General features: G+C 43.5%; 1 protein-coding gene and 1 non-coding gene across 4 annotated transcripts in view; one reads left to right on the forward strand and one right to left on the reverse strand.

The window, feature by feature from the left end:
* LOC132652461 (uncharacterized) overlaps positions 1–19,167 on the forward strand; it is a 607,788-nt gene that overhangs the window by 14,426 nt on the left and 574,195 nt on the right. The gene's annotated exons all lie outside the window — the stretch shown is intronic.
* LOC132652626 (small nucleolar RNA SNORA17) lies at positions 15,662–15,794 on the reverse strand. The gene has a single exon (XR_009590220.1). It is a non-coding gene; the product is annotated as a small nucleolar RNA SNORA17 (small nucleolar RNA).

Raw genomic sequence — 19,167 nt, forward strand, 5'->3', positions numbered from 1 at the left:
AGCTGTTTTTAACAAAATGCATTTTAGAAAATGATAAGGTTTGCAGTTGGACTCTTGGGTTTATTGATATTCATAAGCCTTTCATCTTCATGCACACTCACGCATCTTCAGAGAAGTACTTAAACATGGCACTCAGAAAACGCTGATGACACGGAATACGACTGATCCTCTTAGGGGCTGCTGCTTACACAGACAAACTGGAAAATAATAAGAACTGAAATCTCTACTCCATAACTTTGCCTTTCCATTCCAGGTCTTGACATTATAGAGAGGAGTGGGATTGCTCTGAGGAGCGTTGCCTGTTGCGTGTCTTATAGGCACGTAGAATCTTTCCTGTTTGTAGGTGAAATTTATGTTCAGTTGTGAAAATAATTGATTGCAGATAGGTTTGAAACAACATCGGAATTCAGTTGGCTTTTCCTTTGTGTATTTACTGTTCTAAGTGTACCCTGGGTTGTGATTTTGAATACAATCAGACACCTGGTGCCTTTTGGAAGCGTGCCACTGAGAAAGGCTCCATATTTGTAAATTAATAGTTTGTACTACTAAAAAAAAAAAAAAAAAAAAACCTTTGAGGCAATAATTGAATGTTAGGAATAGAGCTTAAAAAATTTCCACCTTGTAAGGTTTTCCCTCTTTTAATAAGCAAATTTCTCAAGTAACAGGCTCCACTGAAGGGAGGCAAACTCTCAATAAGTCTTAATATGCTATTTGCCTTTCCTCTTATTAGTATAAAGAGTATGTTCAATGCAGTGTTTAACGAGGACTGTTTAAGCCAGGGTTCAAACTTAGCCTTCTGTGGGAAACAGGGAAATGTCTTTGGTTGACAATACTAAATTGTTGAATGTTATACATAAAACATAAAGCCATATTAGGAATTAGAAATTTTTAAATGAAAGGAATATGTTTTGATGATTTCAAAATTTTAAATGTGACAGGCTGGCTGATTAAAAACATATTCCATAAGGGTAGCAGTCTTTATAACAATTTGCCTTTCCTAAGTGGTCTAAGATAGCCACTGAGGCTTTACATGTTTAAGGTGGATTTTTACAAATGTGTTATACGCATCTGTATCATACGCATATGTAAAATGTGATTTATAATTCATCTCCTCTGACATACACACATTGGTTGTTGTTCGTTCGTTCTTTCTTTCTTTCTTTCTTTCTTTCTTTCTTTCTTTCTTTCTTTCTTTCTTTCTTTCAGTAGAATTAGCATGCTGGTATCTCTGGGGAGAAGGTTGTTTTATATAAAAGGTCTTTTTTTTTTTTTTTTTCTGGGTGAGAGATACTATAGAGATCAAGTATTATTTCCCTGGCTAGTAATAAATAATAATAGCAAGCAAGCAAAGCAAAACAAACCAGGAAGTAAAAAAGCACCAACAGCTCCCTTTAGTATGATGAAATTGATCTTCAAACTCCACTGACAATTGCTAGGATTCTTATGCCTGACTTTATTGTTTCTTTTCCACCTCAAGTATGCAGTTGTCTTTGATATATATATTTATATCATACATAATCTAGCATGCAATTGGCCATGCCCTGTTCTTTTGAAGGAGCATGTATTTATGCTTTGATGAAGAGGATGAATAAACTATGGAATTATTTCTGAAGTTGTTTGCCTCTAGTGAGAAAAGGTGATTTGGTTATGCAAATTTAAAGTGACTCTGCTTTGCTGGCACATGTTTTTGTGTTCCCCTTTCACAATTTTACATTTAGTTAACGAAAAACAAAAGATGACCTGCCACCTCATCTGTGCATGTTATTATTATTATTATTATTTTTAGCAAATCTGAAATTGAAATGAGGCTCTGATGACTTTGGCTTTATTTATTGTTTTCTTTAAAGCAAGCCAGTGATCTATAATATTTATGCTTACAAACAAGTTAAATATTGATTACTTTAAAATGCCTAGACAATTTCTTATCAGATATCAGGGTTGTAACAGTGAGTTCCAACCACTGATTCAGCGTGACGCTCTGAGAGGGTATTCTAATAACGGAGTAAAACCCACCCAGAGCACTGCAGACGCGAACATGCTTTCTCTCACTTCTTTATCAATGCTTGGTTCTATCATTATTTTTCTAAAAAAGAAAAAAAACCCTCTTATTATTATAATATTTGGCTTCTTTTAAAAGGAATATTGTAATTCATGAGATTTAATTTTGAACATTTGTAGGAAAATGTTAAGTACTGAACTGAATGGCTGTAGGGGAGTCAAATTAATTATAAACAAGAGCTCACGTCTGTGTTCATTTACATTTAGTTTTAACGACCAATTTAAAATTATGATTTGAATTATATGTGTGTTTAGAAACAAGGTTTGATGATTACATGAAGAACAATTCAGGATTAGAATGATGGGACAGAGAACGGGAGACCTGGGCTGAACCACAGCACAGCGCACATCGCCATTTGCTCAGTGGTGCGGTATGACTAAAGCGATTTTATGCGGCATAAAGGAGGGCCTCAGACTGCAGGGCTTCCAGGATGTGTGCAGCGCAGGAAGATGCTGGGGAGAAGTGGACATGTCACAGTCTGCTGTCAGGTGCTACTCTGGCTGTGCGGGGCAAGTTCAGCTGAACAGCAGCTGAGAACATCAGCAGAGGACTCGATACGCAGGCAACCATGGCAGACCCTAATTGTACATTGCTTGCTTCAAAAACCATCCCAATATCTCCTTTTCCTCCAGTGTAAGCATCTTTGCTAATCCTGAAAACTTGGAGCCATCACATTAAGAATTTAAACCTATAGATTTTAAAAACTGCATTAGTGTTTCCCATGGATTAAATTTAATAAATAAGTGGATGGATGAATAAATAAATAAATAAATAAATAAATAAATATCCAGGACCTTGATTTGAGTGCTGAGCACATATGCCCTCCACATTGGCATTTGTGTCGCTGCCTTCTCCCTGCTTCTGAGTGCTCTAGGGGAAGAGCTGGAGGCTTATGTGATGGCTTCGGAAGCTAGTGCTGAGTGAGTTTCTCTCTAATGAGCTACTATCTTGACAAGGGACCAGATGTGGCTGGGTTACAGTGGGCAGAAAAGCTCAAAATAGCCTCTATAGGCTGTGACTCACTAGTGTGTATGTCCCCAAGCAATGTTTTTGCTCAAATGATGCTTAAAAATACAGATAATATTTTGCCTCCTCTTAACTCTTGTGATGATCAACCATGGATGCTCAAGAAGGAAGCACAGAGAGCGATGAATACACGTCAGTCAGGACCTGCAGTGGCCAGTAGCATGAGTGAGGGTTTCACTCAGGACTCAGTTGAACCATGGGAAACAGTAAAAACGTGTCTGCGGAACTTGTTGGTCTAGGTAGACAATGGAAAGGCTAGCGTTTGGCGTTCGTTCCTTGAAATCTTTGGGGCCTTTTCCACACAGGTGAGCTGTGGTGCTTTCATGTGTTTGTCGAGAGATAATGAGTAAAGTGTTATCCTCCGTTTCCAGTCTGCTGCAGGAGCAGGGCCATAGAGACACACAGCCTGCACGATGTGCTAGGGATGAGAGGAGGATTGGTTTTTGTGCTTCCTGGGCTTTTGTTTCTATGCTGTGAGTTTACAATATTAGGTCTTCATTTTTAATGTGTGTGATTGATTTTTTTTTTTTTTTGTGTGTGTGTGCATGTCATCACTTTGGGAGACAGATATGGCCGGAGGCTTGGAGTGGGGTTTGGGCTTTGTGAGGCTATGATTCACTGCGGGGAAAGAAAGAGAGGTCCTGGTGTTTGTTTGAGAAAACAGAAGAAAGGGAATTTATGTGAATAAGTAAAACAGAAGCCACCTTTTTAGGAGGTACCCGAGGTACAGAGGGGAAAGTCTACATCTCTGAAGGTGACAACCCTGTAGTCACACCCTATGGTGGAAAATACTCAGGTGTACAGTGCTCAGAAATCCAGTGCATTCATTGCCAAGTAGATTATATTCTTTAAATTATAAAACTCTTTGTCCGTTCCTAAAGTGCTGACAGCTGTTAAAGAAGTAATAATTATGGCGAAATTTGTACTTGCCTTATTTAACTGTTTGATAGTTTATATGTTTTCAAGTACAATTATATGTATTAATACATTTTAACCTTGTGCAATGTATGTTCTGTGTAGTGTATGTGCTTTTAGTGTGCATGTACACATGTGCCTCCAGGCCAGGGGTCAACATCATGTGTCTTCCTCAATCACTCTCCATTCTGGTTTTGAGGCAGAGTCTCTCCCTGAACCTGGAGCTCACAGACTCTGCTTGGCTGGCTGGCCAATGAGCTTCAAGGATCCACCTGTCTCCTGCCCACCCCCAACTGAGCTAGGCTTACAGGTCCACACCATAGCATCTGGCTCTTATGGGGGTTCTGAAGTCTCAACTCAGGCCCTCCTGCTCTCAGGACAGCCATTTTAATCCTCAACCCCTACAATAAAAATATTTTCTTTTCCTTTATATAAACAGCAGCCTCATGAACCTACTCCTTCACAGCCTGTTTCCTCAAGTAATAAATGAAACTCTTCTTAATCATGGGACCTGGTAAATAAATAAAAAGGATTCATGGCTCTGTGTTTATGTCTTTCACTGAGGCTGCTCTGCACACCACAGGAGCAGTTGCTATTAGATGCTTAGGTTGCTTCCAATCTTAAGCTCTCGTTTGAAAGTGTCAGCACACTTTTGCACGGCTAGTCAGAATGTGAAATGTTGCAGCCACAGTGGATAACTGGCCACTTCCCAAAAGTCAAGTCACTGTGTGACCCAGAAGTTCCATTTGTAGATATGTAACTAACTGAAAGGCTTGTAGGAAAGATTTGGACGCTTTCTGACTTGTATGCCGGTACTCACAGTAGCGTTACAAACAGCATCCTGAACATCAGTGGAAGAATGGATTGAGAACATTTGATCTGTGACTACAACATTATACTACTCAGCCCTAAACAGGAAGCAGATATGAACACATTCCAATCTGAGTGACCCATGAAGATATATTAATTGTGATAAGCGTGATCATAAATGCTTATGATAATAATTGCACAAGGTACAAGCTGTGCGTGGTGGCACATGCCTGTAATTCCAGCACTTGGAAGGCAGAGGCAGGAAGATCGCCTCAAGTTCAAAACCAGCCTTGTTTACATAACGAGCTGCAGCCCAGGCAGGGCTACACAATAAGATCCTCTGTCAAAACAACAACAACATTTTTATGAAGTGTTAAGGAAAGCAAGTATGTTCTTCGCAGGGACGGGAGGGGAACAGTGGCTGCTGGAGACTGCACAGGAAGCCAGAGGCTCCCTGTTTGATGAAGGCAGAATTCCCTGAGAAGATAAAAAATAAGATAAAAAAAGAAAAAAGAAAACAGATAGTGTTAGGGGATGGGGAGATGGCTCAGAGGTTAAGTGCAATGACTGCTTTTCCAGAGGACCTGGGTTCAATTCTGAACACCCGTGTGGCAGCTCACAACTGTCTGCACCTCCAAGATCTGATGCCCTCACACACACACACACATACTTCCAGGCAAAACACCAGTGCACATACAATACAAATAAATAAAATTAAAAAAAGAAAAAAATAGATAGTGTTGAAGGTCGTGTAATAATAGGGATGTAATCAGCAACGTTAATCAAACACTTAAAAATACCATCACTGGGACTGGAGAGATGGCTCAACAGTTAAGAGCATGTACTGCCCTGCAGAGAGCTCAGTGTCCAGAACTCATAGCAGGCAGCTCATGACCACCAGTAACTACAGATTGGCAGGATTGAGAACCTTCTTCTGGACCCTTTGGGCCCCTGCCTTCATCTGCACAAATCACACACACAGTAAAATGAATCATTTAAAAAAAATGTCAACATTGTAAATTTTATGTTATTTATTTTTTAACAATTAAAAATTTACCCCAAAACAGAGCAGAAAGAACTTTGTACATCCGTGACTTTTTAAAAAGAGTACATTTGCCTATCATCTGTCTACCTACCTACGTACATATGTATGTGTGAATGTATGTATGCTCATATGCTGCAGCATGGCATGAGTGGGGGCAACTGGCAAGACATTCTCTCCTTTCACCATGTGGGTTCTAGGGAATCCAACTCTGGTGCTCAGGCTTGGTAGTCAGCATCTTTATTCTCTGAGTGATCTTGCTAGTCCAACACTGTGACTTTGTGTACTTAGGTGCCACTTTCTTTCTTTCTTCCTTCCTTCCTTTCCTTTCCTTTCTTTCTCTTTCTTCTCTCTCTCTGTTTTGTAGCCTTTTGTATCTGTGGGTGGCCTGAGCTCTGCCTGCCTGTTTCTGGAGTGCTGGGATTCAAGGTGTGCATGGCGTGCCCAGCACCTACCTTCTTGATGAATTCTTAGTATGTTCAGGTGTGTGCATCTGTGCTTACCTACCTCCTCACAGCCTCCTACTGTACTGAGTCAAGCTTTCAGTTGCCATTTTTACTAATAAGAGAACTCTGTACCTGTAAAGATTCTCTGGGGAGATGGAGTTGAAATCCAGATGGTTCCATGTTTGTGAATGGAGGTGAGACACATTTGAGCTTTAAGCCATGTATTAACAGAAGCTGCCTCCTCTTCCTCCACTCCCATCCTCTCTCCCTCAAATCTCTTTCCTCTTATTTCTTCTCTTCCCTTCCCTCTCCTCCCTTCCTGTCTTTCTCTTTTCCTTCTCATGCTTCTTTAATCCCCTCTCCTCTTCTTTTCCTTTCCATCATTTCTTTGGTTTTTTTGAGACAGGGTTCTCACTATGCAGTCTAGGCTGGTCAGAACTTACTATGTCGCCTATGGACTCTTGCTGAGTGGTAGCTGTATTTAAAAAGATATCATTGACTACCTGATACAGCAAATGTTGTAAACAGCCTCAGCTAGAGAAAGGTTACAGAGACTGCTCACAAGTTGAATGTGGCATTTCTTCAAACTCTGTAGTTGCAATTTGGTGAAATTTCAACTTAATTCCTGGTTATTAATTAACCAAGAAGTTCAAAATGTGAAAGGGAGTTACTCCAGTAAGTGAGCGATTGCAATACAGGACAATGTGTCACCAGCTGTGGTTGCCAAAGGAGCTCAAAATGGGGGGGGGGGTCCCTTCATAATCAGAGGCAAGGGCAAGAAAGGCTTTCCAGAGAGGGTGTCTCTGAATTGAGTCCTTCCCAACAAATAGGGTCAGGCGGAGAGGAATCTTGTAAAGGAAAGGTGCAGGTTCTGAAGGACACTGAGACTGCAGGCGGGGTGGGATCCGTGCCATCTCACTGTTCCCAGACTTGGTTTGCCTGTGGAATTACTTTTGAACCAGAAGCTTGGGAAAGATGATCAAAGTCAAGGACAGTTTTTGTTTGGAAGTTCCTTTAACAACAGGGTTGGAGAGTGTAAGAAACACACCTTCCATTTCCCTTCTTTCTCTCCATTTCTCTGATGCCTCCCCTACTCTATTCCTTCTTCAAACTCTCCTGAAATCCTCTGCATCCCCTTACGGTCCTCAGATATATTTTGTATTTCCTCCCTCCCCTTTCTTGTAAATCATCTGTCTCCCCTGGCTGGTTTTGCTGGAGTGATTTTGTATAGCTGAACCTGTAAGGATGAGTGGGGGTAGGTCCTGTGTTCAGGTCAGTGTTTTCTAGATGTTGTGTTATACTGATACTGTGTGATCGGCTGCCCCAAGGTTACCACAGCTCTCTGGTGTGACTGGCCATTGCTAGCCTGAGGTCTGCTCATGTGTATACCTATAGCCATTTTCAGTGTACAAGGAAATGTGTATTGCTAAGCTATTTGAGAGGGGAGAAGAAAGGAGAGCAGAAAGAGAAGAGAGAAGAGAAAGAGGAGGGGGAGGGAGACAGAAAGGAGAAGGGGTATTATTTATGGAGCACTCTCCTTGGGTAAGTGTTTTACAGCTAGCACCTGCTAACTTTTCTCAAAACTGTCCTGTGGTGATTTGAATAGGAATGAGTCCCATAGACTCATGTGTTTGAATGCTTGGCCCATCGGGATTGGCATTATTAGGAGGTGTGGCCTTGTTGGAGTAGGTGTGGCTTTGCTAGAGGAATTGTGTCACTCTGGGGGTGGGCTTTGAGGTCTCAGGTGCTCAAGCTATACCCAGTGTGGCTCACAGTTGTTTCTGCTGCCTGGGAATCAAGATGTAGATCTCTCAGCTCCTTCTTCAGCACCACGTCTGCCTTCATGCTGCCTTAATGATAATGGACTAAACCTCTAAAACTGTAAGCCAGCCCCAGTTAAGTGCTTTCCTTTGTAAGAGTTGCCATGGTCATGGTGTCTCTTCACAGCAGTAGTCATGTCCAGAGCATGGAAAGTGGTGTGGGTGCTTTCCTGAACTGATTTCATAGCTATGGGGTAGTACGAGTCTGAGGTTGCACACCACAGTAACATCTGTGTTTATCTAGGCTGCATTTGTGAGAGCCTTTAACTGGCCATTGCAATGGTGATGGAGGTAATTGGTGCTGTTCACCAGATAAGCCCTCAAGGCTGTTTGTAAACTAGGGCACAGAACAAAAGACAACTTACAGACAGGTAGGCTGTGGCAGTTGATCCTCAGGGCCTAGCTGTAGGAAGCCCTTGGTATACTTCACATCAGGCAACTTGAACTTGTTCATGGAAGGTTCTCTACAGCTGACAGCAAACACATGAGCCTGCAGGCTGGTGGCACAGCACGGGATGACCAGAGCTTGCCATTCATCTAAGTTTCCATGTCTTACAACAAATGTTCATTTTAAAAATCTAAGAAAATAAATCTAATAATCGGAGTTGAAGAGAGAGGGTGCTCAGTCAGTGAAGGGCACAAGGAACCACAAGCATGAGGAACTGAGTTTATCCCAGAACATTTTTAAAAAGCTGCATGTGTGGTAGTATGTGCTTGGAATCCAATCACCAGGGAGGGGAGACAGAGACAGGAGAATCCCGGAGACTTGCTCTCCAGCCAGTCTAGCCAAATCCATGAGCTCAAAGCTATTGAGAGACCCTGTCTCAAAAAAAGGTGGACCTCACCTTAGGAATAGCAGCCAAGGTTGTCCTCTGACCTCCATATACTCCGACATAGGCATGCAAACAACAGTAATAATCTAATAACCTCTGACTACTTAAATATGGCAAGGTATGAATTACTTCCTATCTAGTACAAAGCCTCCACGGGAATGTGGCATTGCTTTCTGAAGCGCCAAGGACCTACCGATTCAGCATCTCATCACCTTTCACTTTAGAGAGCTTCTGGTTAGACAAACTGACAAGGTTCAGAATATTTGAGTGATGATCCCTTAAAACAGTTATTCTGACACCAGGTCTGGAATGGGAGGACCTGCCATGGAATGCAGTGTCTATCAGTTCAGTCAGATGATGGCTCATCTTCAGAGTCAACTGCAGCAGATATAGAACCACCCGGACGGAGGGCGCGGCTCTGGGTCTGTGTGTGGGGAAGCCCTGGGAGAGCTTTCACTGAGGGTTGCAAGACCTGCTTTGAATGTAGGCTGCACCATGCCATGACCTCAGGTCCTGGACTGAAGAAAAAGGAGAGAGGTAAGGTAGCAGCAGCAGCCCTCTTCTTTTCTATCTCCTGAGGTGAGACAGTGTGACCGGTTACCTCACATCTGCCATGCCTTCCTGTTACAACATTCTTAAGCCCTGGCCTTCCTTAAGCTGTATTTGTCAAACATTTCGTCACAGTGATGAGAAGAGTTAACTGCTAAGAAGCCCCATGTGGCTGTCCTTTGTGACCGCTCTTAATCATGGTCCTGTCCCTGTGTGCCTCAGTGTCTGTGGACTCTATTGGGAATGGCACAGCACTGCGTGCTGCTAAGGGGACTACGTTGTCTGACTTGAGTCTCTTCTCAGGGCTCCTCCGTGACTCCTTTGGATGGTCAGGTTGGTCAGTTTTTTTGGTGTCCTCTGTGGCATTGTTTTATGCAGGAGTTTGCTCCTCTGTCAACATGGCTGCAGAATCCAGAGCCTCCCCTTGTGTGAACCCGGAACTTCAGCTTTGTCATTGAGGGCTTGTGCATGTCCAACTCCTCCATCCTGTCCCCTGAAGCCTTGGCTGCCTGTGACACTCCTGCCCCAAAGCCTTCACCTACCCCAAGCTAGCCTGCGAAAGCATTTTCCCAGCAAACGTGATTCTCTCAGTAGAGCGGATTCTTATACTAGCTGCTAGGGGAATGAAGTGTTCTTCTAACCACCCCCTAATAATAAAGCAACAGAGGTTGAGAGTGATTTATTTTCTTTTAAAAAATAAATTAGAACAGGCTCAAGGTTATCTTGGTAATAATAGCCCTGTCTCTCTCCCTTGCATTCCAATATGCTGCTGAATGGGAGTGGAAGCCGAGACGTTACAGCTCGCTCAAAAGGAACCGAGCATGGGGTGCTATCTGTGCGTTGCAGGGGACAAAAGAGCTCAGCTACTCGGCCTGCTTCCTGACAGTAGTTATCTGGCATCTGCGGCTGCATTCCCATAGTCGGATTTTCAGCCTCCCAGCAAGCACACAGCGCTTCGGGCTGTGCTGACAATTCACAGAAGTATTCTTTGTGTGGAGCCGACATCAGCTTTCTAGAGACTCTGTCTTTGTGTTCTGACTCTATTTACTTGAGTTCAGACCTGGCTAATTTCATTTGAGTTACAGCCCTGTAAACTACCCATCTTAAACACAGATCTGATAAACCACTTTCTTGACCGAAATTTTCAGTGGCTCCCTACTACCCAGAGAATAAAATCTTCAGCATCCTCAATAGGTTTGTTCAGACACTGCTTTCTGCCTTTCCCTCTCAGTTCTCTCAGTTTCTTGTTCCATCCTATAAATGTGTATGTCATTTTTTCCTGCTTCTTCCTACTGTAAGTGTTCCCCCCCCACCCATCCAGATACTGACCAAACTTAGCCAAGCTTAGCTTTCCAAACCAGAGAAGGCCAGGCACCATCAAGGTATGTCTGAGGCTCTCTAGCCAGGCCAGCTCCACGGATCCACACATGTTTTACTCATTTCCAATGGTTCTTTAGCCCTCAAGCGTTATGTAACCTTTATTGCCTCTGGGGCTTTTAGGACCTTTTAGATCTCTTCTTTCCTGTTGCCACCAGTGACATGGACCTTAACCACTTGAACTGTGGGCAGCCAAGTTGAAGCTTTCTGTCAGTGTGAGTTACAAACTGGTTTAAAGGCTTAGTGCAGATTATAAATATCTCATTAGTGGTTTTTACTATTGATTATGTGGTAAAGGAACCAATTTGGTGATATTACTTAATCTAGGTCATATTGTTAGACTCATTTTACATTAAAAGCCCTTCCAGACTATTACAGAATTAAAATTATATATGGGCTTACCCAGTTGGAATGCTACTGGACAGCCCTATTTCAATCTATGACAGGGGCTCAGCTTTAATCACTTTAAATCGACACCATGAGTACTTCAGTTCCTCTTCCTTCCACTGACACTTTCTGGGGTCAGACACTCAATTTTATGTACTCACTCATTCATTCAGTGTCTCTGGGTCTGTGCCTTTAATCGCAGAACTCAGAAGGCAGAGGCAATCAGATATCTGTGAGTTCCGGACTAGTCTGGCATACATAGTGTGTTCCATTCCAGATAGGGCTACACACTGAGACTCAGTTTTTCTCCTTCTCTCTCTCACACACACAAATTCAGCGAATGTACAATACGTGTTGCCTTGGTGTTTCTATTACTGTGATAAAATATCATCACCAAAAGCAGCTTGTTGGGGAGGGAAGGTTATTTTTATCTTACACTTCTGGGGAAGTCAGGGCACGAAGTCAACGCAGAAACCTGGAGGCAGGAAATGATACAGCGGTTATGGAGACAGGCTGCTTACTGGCTTGCACTCCATGGGCTGCTCCATGGAGCATGCAGGACCACCTCCCCAGAAGTAACACCATTCACAATGGGAGGGGCCCGCCGTAGCAGTTACCTGCCAAGAACACGTATGCCCATAGGACAATTTGGTAGGATAATTTTCTCAACTGAGTTATCCTCTTTCAGAATGACTCTAGATGATATCAAGTCGACCTAAATCTGGCCAGTACACATGTGAAATAAAGTAGGAAGTGCTTTATCAGAAGAGGTCAGGACTCCTAGAAAACCGTGGCAGGAGTCATACGAAGTTAACTGGTTTTAATAGACATTAAAATGCTGAGGACAAGTGAGGATGGTGGTTCTCAACCTTCCTAAACCTAACCCTCTAATACAGCTCCTCATGTTGTGGTGACCTTCAACCATAAAATAATTCTTGTCGCTATTTCATAGCTGTACTCTTGCTACTGTTCTGAATTGTAACGTAAATAGTTTTGGAGGTAGAGATTTGCCAAAAGAGGGTTGTGACCCACAGGTAGAGAAACACTGAGCTGGAGGTTGGGAGTAGGTTTGCGGGGAGGATGGCTGCTTGAAGGCTCACTGCTTTTGCTTCAGAAAAATCCAGTTGAAAGAAAGTTATCCATCAAAGTTGGACAGTGTCAAGAGACCAAAGAAAGAGGAGAAAGCCGGGAATGTGAACAAGGACTTACATGTAGCAGCACACATGAGCACCCCTGGGACAGAGAATCTTTGCCCCGTGAAGCGTGAGGGAGTACTTCGCCGTGATAACCAGACAAGGGTAGCCTGGAGTATGTCTGGGCTGTATCAAAAACTACCAAATTGTCAAATGTCAGCTGTGAAACGTTTCAGGCACAGAATACCCGGCAGGCATTACCGATAGCTTTGTTAATCGTATAAAGCTTGGAGGGCCATCAGGGGCATCTTCTGGGCAAATGGCAGTCACCACCAACGTGGTTACCTTCATGTCAACTTGGGAGAGAGGCAGATATTCCTGTAGTGCTTGTTTTTACAACTCTGCTTTATTTGGGGGTGCTCAGGACTCAACTTCCCTTCCAACCTCCCAACATGGGAGAGAGAAGGTTAATGGGGAGAGGGGGCCCAAAACCCTTTACTCCTCCCAGCTGTTTAGAGTCCAGGGGTTCTTTTAGGGCTCTAGACCAATCTCCATCAACAGCAGACACAGCCAGCGATCTCCTCCAAGCCGCTGCGCCCTGAAGTGTCTCTCACTGTCTGCTCCAGACCATCTCCCGGGTCTCCAAACTGCGTCTTGCCGCACCCCAACACCACATCCCTCGCCACGCTTTTCTGTTTCAGCTCTCAATTTATAGCCTTAGAGACCTAGACCACGCCTGCGTGTGGAAGCCTGTTACCAGCTGGCAAAGGTCACTTGACAATTAACAGCACATGATAATTAACAGCTGTGCACAACTAAAATCCCACACCTGGGAATGAAAACAAAAACATCTTTACATAATATAACTGAATTTACAACGAATCCAAAACTCCCGTTACACACTCCCCCGCCTCAGTTGGGTTACTCCTGCAGGCCTAGAACTACAAAAATACCTGAATTTTCTAGTGAAACTGGATTTTTCTGTGAACTTCACTTATTTTGCTATGTGTCTTGGTTTCAAACTTGTGTGGGCAGGTCAGTGGCCTGGACACAGCCTGAAAAATGCCTGCTTTTAATTTTTATGTTTTTGTCTAGACGGCAAGGCTATAGAAGAACAGAACAGCAGGGTTACTAGCAGAAGGGTGATCAAGAACATAGGCAGATGTGTGGGCTGGCAGTGGTTCAAAGGTCGATGGTGGCTCTCGAGTCTCTTAAAAACTGTGTTTTATGGTTTGTTTGTTTGTTTGTTTTGTGTGTGTGTGTGTAAATTTTCAAGATTTAGGTATCTAAGGAAAAACTGGATGGAGTGGGCATATGAAGAAAGTTTTGTTTGTGTTTGTCTTTTTGGAAGTATGAAGCTGTCAACTTAATGTAAAGGAGACAAAAAAAATGTCTTGTACCCAGGTCTCTACTTGGGTTTTAGGTAATGGCCAAAGAACTATTAATTTCTGATTGTTAAGAGCTCTTATGACCCAAGTATTTGCAGTTAGTCTTCCTACTGAGTGCTTTCACATACACAGAATGACAAGTTTTATGTGGTCTGCATATCTTTTTTTTTTTTAATGCTATTTTAAATTGCCAATGTGCAGCCTCTGTGGATAGCAGTTCTGCTTTGAGGTTTCATTTCTTTAAAATAATACAAAAGAATCCCAGCTCAGAATAGGTCCTTGTTAGTAATTGACTTTTTGGCATCCAATAAAGCTCACTAGCCTGCGGTCGCAACATCAGAGTTAGCTGTTAAGGGGTGATTACTCCACTGAGCAAGAAAATAAGCGAAGACATGTAAAACAGTACTCCAATTTCACTTTTTTTTGTTTTACCCATAAATCAAGTACCTGAAGTCAGTGTCTGTTTATAATGTTGCCTTTCAAAGTCACCTGTCATGGGGATGCCAACAATAGAGAACTTTTAAGAATATTTAAGTAAACGGAGAAAGGAACCTGCTTTAAGATGAACCAAATAGTTTTGGTGTTCCCTTTTCTCAGGGAAAGCATACGTTTGATTATTTATTTGTTTTTAAATTGGTTCTTTGTGAATTTCACATCATGCACTCCAATCCCACTCATCTCCCCCTCCCCTCATGCCTACCCTCCATCCTTACAAGCCCCCCCCCAAAGGAAAAAAGTGTGTCACAGTGTGTGCCATAGTCCACCCTTTTGTCCACATTTCTTTGCTTGCAAATGTTCATTGCAGTGACTCTTTGGTCTGCTACTCTATCAGTGCGGGAACCTCACTGGGACTCCTCTTGGCTATCCTGTTGTTGCCCTGTGTCATGGAGATCCTGTCGTTTTGAACCTGTAGGACCAGGCCCTTCACAAACTCAGGCAGTTCATCTATGGGGTAGATGTTGGAGTGGGCCAATTCCAAGCCCTGGATCTGGGCCTGAGAGGTATCTGAGCTGGACAGCCCACCTGCCACCCGCTGTCACATTCCAGCTTACCAGCAACTCCTGCAACCAGGGCCGGCTCTCCCCTGCACCCAGGCGAGGTGCAGAGCCTGCTCTCTCTCTGATGTTGCTCTTGTGACCCTGGGGCCAGCTCTCCTACCTGCCAAGGACGGTGAGGTCTGAGGGAAGGGAGGAGGGCATCTCTCCCTTGTCCATGCCACCACCCAGCAGCCGGGAGGCAGGGCAGGCCCTCCTGTGTCATACCTTCAGGGTGCCTCACCTGAGATTCCTGAATTGTGCTGGCCCCCACTCTCTCCTAAGTACTGTAGCTGGCTAGGGATGGGGTCAGCTCTCCTGCTGTCATGTCCCTCAGGGCCAGGTCTCCTAGGATGCCCAGGTGAGAGGTGGGGCCAGTTCTGTATAGCCCTGGATATCAACCATGCCCCGGGGCTGCAGCCCTGACTAGGAATGTCTGCCTGGCCTGTGGTGGTAACGAATTCCTACTGCTGCAGGGCCATGGGCCCAGATGTAACCCTTGGTGGGAGCACAGGTCAGGACCTCGCCATGGGCCCAGGTGGTGTAACTGGCTCCTCACACCAGGCTGTTCTTCCCTACTCTCATGTCTCCAGTCTGCCCCTGTTCATTGTGCCCACATCCTCCCGTTTCTCTTCCTCTTCCATTTCTCTACCTCTTACTTGATCCACTTAGTGGTACCCGGAGTCTCTGGATGTCTGGAGTTGTCTCAAGAGTGGTCTCAGCCTGGCTTGTGCAGTGTGGCTCCAGACAGGGGTCATTTCAGGCATGGTCTGCCCCTCTCCCAGGCCTGTGCGGCACCAGACGGGTGATCATCTCAGGCTCACTTTTTTTTCGTTTCAGGAAATGTGAGGCTGCTAACCATTCAGATGATCCCAGGTCAGAACGCTTGAGTGTAGACACGGCCTCTCTCCTCCTTGCTACCTTTTGACACACTTGTCACACGGCAGCCACCTCTGCAATGCCTCTAGGGACAGGAAGCATACGTTTATTAAGAGTGGTTGGTACACACCTGTGATCCCAGCACTTGGGAGACAGAGGTAGGCTGATCTCTATGAGTTCAAGGCCAGCCTGGTCTACAGAGCCAGTTCCAGGACAGACAAGGCTACACAGAGAAACCCTGTCTTGAAGAACAAAACAAATAACAAAAAACAAACAAACAAACAAAAAAAGGTGAAGAACTGTTGTGAAGAAATCTGAAATGTGTGTTAGATTTCTTGCATATCGATAGGTTGGAAACTCCTTCCCATTTGCAGAGAGCCTTTGCTTTGGTCCCCGCTGTGTTTCTGGGCTTCAGTTTCCCCACTTGCAAAGCAGTCCTTATAGTCACATTTGCCTCTTACATACACTTAAATGCTGGTGTGGAAGACAGTGGCCCTTTGACAATGTGTCCTCAGAAATGGACACACTGGTGTGAATTTTATGTTTGCAGCATGAGAATGTGATAAATGTTGGAGAAGAGTAGCCTGTACTCCTCTTCTTCTTCTTCTTCTTCTTCTTCTTCTTCTTCTTCTTCTTCTTCTTCTTCTTCTTCTTCTTCTTCTTCTTCTTCTTCTTCCTCTTCTTCTTCTTCTTCTTCTTCTTCTTCTTCTTCTTCTTCTTCTTCTTCTTCTCCTTCTCCTTCTTCTTCTTCTTCTATCATTATTATTATTATTATTATTAAGCATCTTATTGTTCAGAAGATCAAAGAGCAGATGTTATTACTCAGTTCTAAAAATTTTTATTAACATTGGAAATGCTGCACAAATTAAAGTGATCATACACCAATTGCTTTTTTGCATAAATGGTGAAATAATGTCACCATAGAAATCTCTTCATAAGAAACCACACAGAGTTCTACACACCAAGAAAAAAGCTACACAAATTTCCAGAGTGTCTTTCAGTTCTGTTCCAAATGTATCTGACTTTTGTTCAGAGTTTCTCTCACAAGGAACAATATTGTTCCTTTTAGCTGCCATGCCATCTTGCTTGAAATGGACCCCTGTGACAAAAACCATACTAACTTGGGAGGAACCAGCCATTTGTGAACATGTGTGGGTCACCCCAAGATACAATATCTTGCCTCAGGGAGGTCCAACTTAATGATGGCTTGAAGACAGTTTGCCTCCATCAGAATCATAACAGATTTAGAACTTTGACCTTTGCCCCGGTTAGTGATCCGTGGCACAATAGGACCTTGTGCCGGGCTGTGCCACGGCTCCACTTGGTGACAGATAGAGGAGAAACCAGCTCAACTGCTATGATGGGGAGGTTAGGGGTTTTCTGCTACTTTTAGGGCAGAGGTCTTGATGGGAAAGGACTTCTAAGTATGAGCTAGTTATGGAGAGATGGCTCAGCAGTCAAGAGGCTTGCCACTTTTCCAAAGGACCCCAAGTTTGGTTCCCAGCATCCACGTTAAGCAGCTCACAAACAGTGTAACTTCAACTCGAAGAGATATGACCCCTCTTCTAGACCCATGGACACCATACACAGGTGGAATACACTCATATAGACACATACTTTTTTTGTTTTTATTTTCTGAGGCAGGGTTTCTCTGTGTAGCCCTAGTTGTCCTGGAACCCATTTTTGTAGACCAGGCTGGCCTTGAATTCAGAGATCTGCCTGTCTTTGCCTCCTGAGTACTGGGACTAAAGGCATGCACCACCACCACCCAGCCAACACATAATTAAAAAAAAACGTATTATACATATATAAAATGCCATAATGTTGTGTACCCCCTTCCTCCAAGATGGAAACACTCCTTTCTGCATGGAAGCTCCTTAAGCAAGAAGGTAAACAACTCTAAATAGCTTCAGGAAGTCCCTGAAACTGAGCAGATTCCCTTGGTCCTTTTCTCTAAAGCTTAACACAATAAAGACTGCAGAGAATCATATTCAGGCAAGCCAAACTGCAAAGAAGACTGAGATCAGACCAGCGTCCTAGACCGAACAGAAACTGGCTGATCACTTTGAGTGGATTTAGCCCAACTGAAGTGCCTGGAAAGGCCACTTTCCAACCTGTTGAGCTGCTTGCAGGCTGTGCAGTGTGTTCCAGGTTCCCAGCTTTTATGAGCTATCTCTGATGCTGGGTGGGCTTTGGTGATGCAGCTGTCTTTGGGTCATTTCTGCTTCTGTAAGTAACCTCTCACCCTTATTCCTGTAAGTAACCACAATAAAACTCATTGGTTTAGCAAGCTGAACTTTAGTGGTATCTGTAGTTTGTTTTACTATGGGATCCCTTTTTGGGGTGAGCAAAGATGTGTTTGTGCCTCTTTGACTGTAACTGGTACCCACCGCTCAGCCTTTCACTGCTTCTTTCCCTACTCCACCCTAAGCTTCCCTGACCTCAGCTCTCATAATTCATGTGAAAGGTTCTTTTTTCAGTATTTGTACCAGACCTTAGGGTTAGAGATGCTGCTGCTCAATTGGATGAATTAAGTGCAATGGGTTTAATTGGACCCCAACATAGCAGGGACCAGGTGGCAGCACTGAATCACCCAAACAAGGTTATCATGTAGTTATCACGACGGGCGGCACAGGAAAGCAATGTCCACAATGGCCTGACCTCTAATGGACAGGCCAGGCAAAGTGATTTTTATGACGGCATGACTGGTATGGGATTTGAGTGCTGGCTAATCAATCATGGTGTTTTTAGGCATAAAACAGAGAAGAAGCCTTCTGCATTTTTGTTTGATGTGTATAAGCGAAAAAGCAAAAAACACCTCAAACAAATGAAAGAAAGGCTACATTGGATCATGGAAAAAAGAAATCTCAGCCAGTGAACCAATTTCCAGACTTGGGCCAGTTTGCAGACCCAGAACCCCTTGAATGAAACATTCATTCTCTGAGTCCTCTAAGTTCTGTTCTTCTAGAGAACCCTAAGTAATACAGTCACCTCGAGCTATTTTTAAGCTTTTTGTGAAACCTTCATGCTGGCCTCTGTAGTACAGGTTTCTACCAACATGTATATGTTCCCATGATCCGTCTCCTACCTGGAACTTTCTGTCTTTAATCTTTTTATTATCAACCATTGTTGCTGGGGGTGAAACCATGGCTTATTGTGACTTTAACTGGTTTTCCCTGATGATTGCAATGTTGCTCATTTCTTCATGTAAAATCATATCTGTATCTATGTTTACACACACACACACACACACACACACACACACACACAATGCTTTCTCCTCACTCCCTCATCCCTCCACTCCATGGCAACCCATTGCTCATTGAATTATTTGCCATGGAGATTTTGGAGTTCTTATTATGTATTCTGGGTGCCAACTCTTATTAGATGTATGCACTGTAAATATTTGTTTCCTTCCTATAGCTCTTTCTGTACTCTGTTCCATGCTTTCTTTTGCTATGCAGAAGCT

This window comes from Meriones unguiculatus, chromosome 2 (assembly GCF_030254825.1).
Source record: "Meriones unguiculatus strain TT.TT164.6M chromosome 2, Bangor_MerUng_6.1, whole genome shotgun sequence".
Lineage (NCBI taxonomy): Eukaryota > Metazoa > Chordata > Mammalia > Rodentia > Muridae > Meriones > Meriones unguiculatus.